We start from the raw sequence: 6,114 nt of genomic DNA on the forward strand, positions 1-6,114 counted from the left end.
ACAAGTCCACACCGACCCGCCGAAGCGAAACACACCCATACCCCTACATTTACCCCTTACCTAACACTACGGGCAATTTAGTATGGCCAATTCACCTAATCTGCACATCTTTGGACTGTGGGAGGAAACCGGAGCACCCGGAGGAAACCGGAGCACCCGGAGGAAACCCACGCAGACACGGGAAGAACGTGCAAACTCCACACAGTCAGTCGCCTGAGTCGGGAATTGAACCCGGGTCTCTGGCGCTGCGAGGCAGCAGTGCTAACCACTGTGCCACCGTGCCGCCCACGAGGAGAGTTTGTGGTATAAGAAGAGCCTGAAGAGGATGGGGCTGCTTCCCTGGAGTGTCGGAGGCTGAGGGGTGATCTTATGGACATTTATAAAATCATGAGGGGCATGGATAGGGTGAATAGGCTAGAGGAAGTGGTGGAGGCTGGTACAATTACAACATTTAAAAGGCATCTGGATGGGTGTGTGAATAGGAAAGGTTTGGAGGGATATGGGCCAAATGCTGGCAAATGGGACACTAGATTTATATAGGACATCTTGTCAGCATGGATGTGTTGGATCAAAAAGTCTATTTCCGTGCTGTATATCTCTATGTCTATTTGATAACAGATGCTTTATTTCTGTTGATGTAAATATTGTTAGGGAGAGAGAATTCCTCAAGTAGGGGATGATAAGAATCCTGGGAGACCCCTAATTCTGATTTATTATCTAATGAACACACTTTAAGCGCCAAATGTGCATTTATGTCTCATTTTGTTTCATTTTTCTTGTTTTATTCCCTGCTCCAATAACTCTCTCAGTCTGGATGGTTGTCAGGCAGAGAACATTGTGGATTGGACCTTGATCGACTAAATATTTTATTGCTCTGGAAGGTGTAAAAGGGGCTCAAAGTTTCAGCAGAAAGCCAGCTGAGCTGAGAATAGACAACATCTTACTCTGTAGGAACAGGGAGAAGAGGACAGAGAAATCAGGACCTGAAATCCGAGCTGACACCAGAGTACCATGTTGTTAGTGCTTTGATTAGCAGTGCCAACCCTCCAACTTTACCTCGCTTCCTATTCAACTTGAATGCCACGTACCCCCTCAATATTCAGATCCAATCCTTGTCATCATGAAGCCATGTCCCTGTAAGGAGTCTCAGATCATAATTATTCTCTTCAATGTGTGCAGTCAATTCATTCAGTTGTGTTACATTGCAGCACACATTCAGCCATACAGTCTTCAGTTTCAATTCTTGTGTTCTGAAGAATCCAGTTTTGATTGATTAGATTCGATTCCCTTCAGTGTGGAAACAGGCCCTTCGGTCCAACAAGTCCACACCAACACCCTGAAGAGTAACCCACCCAGACCCATTTCTTTCTGATTAATGAACCTAACACTATGGACAATTTAGCATGATCATTTGACCTGACCCGCACATCTTTGGACTGGGACATTTACTTTCCGTGTCCCTTTCTATCATTCTCTGATGTTCATTTCCACATCACCACATTGCTCACCTGCCTTGATACGGATTGGCCATGAAAAATGCATGTTCATACATTTGCAGCAACAGAAGCAGGAGTAGGTCATTTGGTCCATCTAACTACTCCACCATTCATTAATATCATGGCTTATCTATCCATCGTCTCAGCTCCTCATACCTGCATTATCCTGACTATCCTAAATTCACCTACCATACAAAGTCCCATCGAACTATGTCTTGAATATGGCTGCTTCTACTGCTTCTTTGGGCAGAGAATTCCAATGGTTCACCACTCTCCGGGAAAAGCAGTTCCTTCTCCTCTGTCTTAAACCTACTCCCCCTAATCTTGTGACCTAGTCTCACTCACCAGCAGAAACAACTAGATAGGGTGGGTCTGGGTGGCATGCTCGTCGGATGGGTCAGTGTGGACTTGATGGGATGAATGGCCTGCTTCCACGCTGTCGTGATTCTATGAGTTACCGCAGTTGTGTTTGCCATGGACCACAGCACCAAAACTTCCCACCTTCTGCAAATCGAAAGACAAGTCCCACCCTGCCCTCTTGTACGTAGGTTATCAAACTGCTTAATAATTTCCAGTGAATCCAGCCCACGCCTCCCGCTGCTACCAGTAACCTTTACAAAGCTGATGAGACAATGCTATACCTGCAGTACTGAAAATCATAAGGCTTCTAACGATACCAGTTACTGATTCACCACTCCCACTGATGGACAGCATTGGAAATACAATGTTGGAGGCTGAAAGAAATGAGCAGTTTAAAACAAAAACTCACCTAACCCTTCACTCGGTTCCTTACTCAGCACACTTTACTTAAATCACTTCAACTCCACATTGCAAAAAATTCCCACTTTCCACCAATATCCTGAATGTCCTCACTCACTCAGTTGCTGTCTCACAAATGAAAGATTTCATTGTAGCTTCTGCTCCCAGTAAGGACAAAACATCTTTGAAAGCTGCTTTGAAAGTCCAGTCTTCACAATGACACTTCTGCTTTCCTTCAGTCCAAATTGTCCGTGCTGAACAGATATCCCAAATTAACATGGTGCTCATTTGTCAGCAAATAACCCTTATCCCTCTCAATTCTCCCTATTACCATATGCCTTTTAACATGCTTTAATTATACCAGCCTCCACCACTTCCTCTGGCAGCTCATTCCATACACACAACACCCTCTGTGTGAGAAAGGTGCCTGTAAAGTTCCTTTTTAAATATTTCCCCTCTTACATCACACCTATGCCCTCTAGTTTTGGACTCCCCCACTCTGGGGAAAAGATTTTGGCTGTTCACCCTATCCATGCTCCTTATGAACTTCTATAAAGTCATCCCTCAGCCCCCAATGATCCAGAGTAAACAGCCCCGGCCTATTCAGCCTCTCCATATAGATCAAACCCTCCAACTCTTGCAATAGCCTTGTAAATCTTTTCCAAATCCTTGCAAAGGTTCGTAACACTTTTCCTGTAGCAGAGAAACCAGAACCGAACACAGTATTCCAAAAGTGGCCTAATCAATTTCCTGTACAGCCGCAACATGACCTCCCAACATCTGTATTGAAATGCACTGACCTTTTAAAGCAAATATACCAAAAACCTTCTTTGCTATCCTGCCTACCTGCGACTCCACAATGAACCAACACTCCAAGGTATGTTTATTCAACAACACTCCCCATTAAATGTGTAGATCCTGCCCTGATCTGCCTTTCCAAAATCCATATTTCAAAATGGGGTCGAGAAACGTATAAGCCGTGATTGAATGGTGGAGCAGATCTGATGGGCTAAATGGCTTAATTTCTGCACCAATGTCGTATGGTCTCTTGCTGTCCTGGACACAGTGAGAGAATTGGAAGCCGGAATAGGTCATTTGTCTTTCCAGCTGGCACCAGTATTGAACAGTTCATAACTGGATATAAATATACCTGCATCTAGATGGAAAGGCTGGGTCTTTTTTCACTGGAGCATCAGAGGTTGAGAGGTGACCTTCGAGAGGATGAAAAATCATGAGAGGTACAGATGAGGTGAACGGCAGGTATTCTTTCCCTGGTGTGGGTGTTTCAAGATTAGGGAGCAAATTTTGAAGGTGAAGAAAGAAATATTTTAAAAAGAAATGAGGGGCACCTTTTTTTTTAAAGATAAAGAGTAGTTCGTGTGAGGAATCAATGTCCAGAGGAGTTGCTGGATGCAGGTACAGTTACAATGTTTAAAAGACATTTGGAAAGGTTCGGAGGGATATGGGACAATCACTGGCAGGTGGGACCAGTTTAGTTTCAGAACACCGTCAGCATGGACTAGTTCGATTGAATGGTCTGTTTCTGTGCTGTATGACTCTGTAACTGTTCTGTACTGGTTTTAAAACCATTTTCTTGCCTTCTCCCGTAACTTCTTTGTTCTTCAAAGTCACATGAACTCAGCCTTGAATACATTCAATAACCGACCTAACTGCAGGAAGACATCCCCACTTCTGAACTCAATTCCTCTTGCTGATATACCACTTGCTTTGCTCATTGCTTGCTGCACTTTCTGACAACTGGCAGTGACTGGTGTAGAAGGACAGTAAGGCCCCTTTGTCTATCCACACATCACTCCTGATGAAGGGCTCGTGCCCGAAACGTCGAATCTCCTTCTCCTCAGTTGCTGCCTGACCGACTGTGGTTTTCCAGCGCCACAATATTCAACTCTGAACTCCAGCATCTCACTTTCGCCACATCTCAACATATCACCATTTAAACAATGCACCTCCTTTCTGCTATTTATTCACACTACAAAGGCTATAACTTCACATTGTGATATTGCATTTTCCATGTGTTTGCAAGTTGACACACAGACCTGGATCAACTTTTCCAGAGTCTGGCCCCTCCCTCGGTTCACTCTTGAACCCCAGAATGAAAAAATGGTGAGAAAAACACTGTTGTACTCACAAATGTTAGACAGAGGAAGGAAGTTACAGTCTGGGGTGAAGTTTAACCTTCTGCAGAGAGAAAAGAACAGCAGCACCTTCAGAGCTCTTGGTACAACCTCCGCATTTCCACAATGGCCGGCTCTGATTGGCAGGAGGACCAGACTCCTTCCCGTCCTCCAAGGTTCTCCATTGCTCCATGGAAAGGAGCTCGCTCGCCGTTTCTGTGGACACCCAAGAGTATGCGCAGTGCTTGCTGACACCATGGAGCATGCTCAGTGTGCAGGAATTTTTTACAAATTTTAAAGTTAAAAATCACAAAGCACCTGGTGATAGTCCAACAGACTTATTTGGAAGCACTAGCTTTCGGAGCCCTGCTCCTTCATCAGCTGATTGTAGAGTATAACATCGTAAGACACAGAATTTATGATCTTACGATCTGATATTCCACAACCACCTGATGAAGTAGCAGCGCTCCGAAAGCTAGTGCTTCCAAACAAGCCGATTGGACTGTAACCTGGTGTTGTGTGATTTTTAACTTCGTACACCTTAGTCCAACACGGGCACCTCCCGATCATGACAAATATTCAGCGTCCAAATGCTGGAAAATTATGATTTTATTTCTTTTGCATTTTGTCTGTCTGCTCAAAGTTTCTGTCTTTTCCCTAGGTAAGAGGTATTCCAAAACTAGAGGGTAAAGGTTTAGGGTGTGGGAGAAAGATTTTAAAAGATCTAAAAGACTAGGAATAGAACATTCACCCCTTACTGGGGGAAAGTGAGGACTGCAGATGCTGGAGATTAGGGTCGAGATTGTGGAGCTGGAAAAGCACAGCAGGTCAGGGAGCATCCGAGGAGCAGTAGACTCGACGTTTCGGGCAAAACCCTTCGTCAGGAAATAGCCATGGGGAACTGCAGGGCTGTAGCCTAAACGAGTGAGTCTAAGTGGGATGCTGTTGGGAAGGTCGGTGTGAATGGCCTGTAGGGATGATATGGTTCCACTGCCTTAGCCACGCGTCTTTTGAGAAATGTGGGAGGAGTGGGTTCCAGTTCGTGGGAGACTGACACGAGTCCTGGAGAAGGTGGCATTTGTGCTGTCTCTCTCTTCACATTCTGCCCCCCTGTCCATTTTCTCCACATCCACTGCCCCCTGCCTATTCTCTCTCCTCATACTGCACCCTCTATTCTCTCCCCCAAACTTCTGAACCCCAGTCTGTTCCCCTGTCCATTTTCCTCCCTTCTCCGCCACCACCAGCGATCCCTTCACCCACCCCCCCCACCCCCACAATCGTCCTTTCTCGTGCCTCAGCCCTCTTTGATTGCTGTATGAAGTTTTTCTCAGGGAAGAGAGAGAATGGATGGTGATGACTTTATCTGGGAAACACGGCATGTGAGAAATTCCAGATTTTTAAAATTGAGAATAACTAAAACCAAATATTCAGAAACTTCGTTACAGTCGGGAAGAATGTTATTTTTTTTTTCAAAAAAAAGCTGCACAAATCTTTCTGAAACTTGCATTGATGTATGTGCAGTTAGGCCACAACAAAGGACAGGCTGTAAGGAGTGAATGAGTGAATCAAAGACAAGTCCAACCTTGCCCTCGAGGAGAAAGTGAAAAATACAGATGCTGGCGATCAGAGTCGAGAGTATGGTGTTGGAAAAGCACAGCAGGTCCGGCAGCATCCAAGGAGCAGGAGAATCGACGTTTCGTGCATAAGCACTTGGCACTCGGCCA

This window comes from Chiloscyllium plagiosum, unplaced genomic scaffold (genome assembly GCF_037043375.1).
Source record: "Chiloscyllium plagiosum isolate Xiang-an unplaced genomic scaffold, Cpla_swu_hap1 HiC_scaffold_27, whole genome shotgun sequence".
NCBI lineage: Eukaryota > Metazoa > Chordata > Chondrichthyes > Orectolobiformes > Hemiscylliidae > Chiloscyllium > Chiloscyllium plagiosum.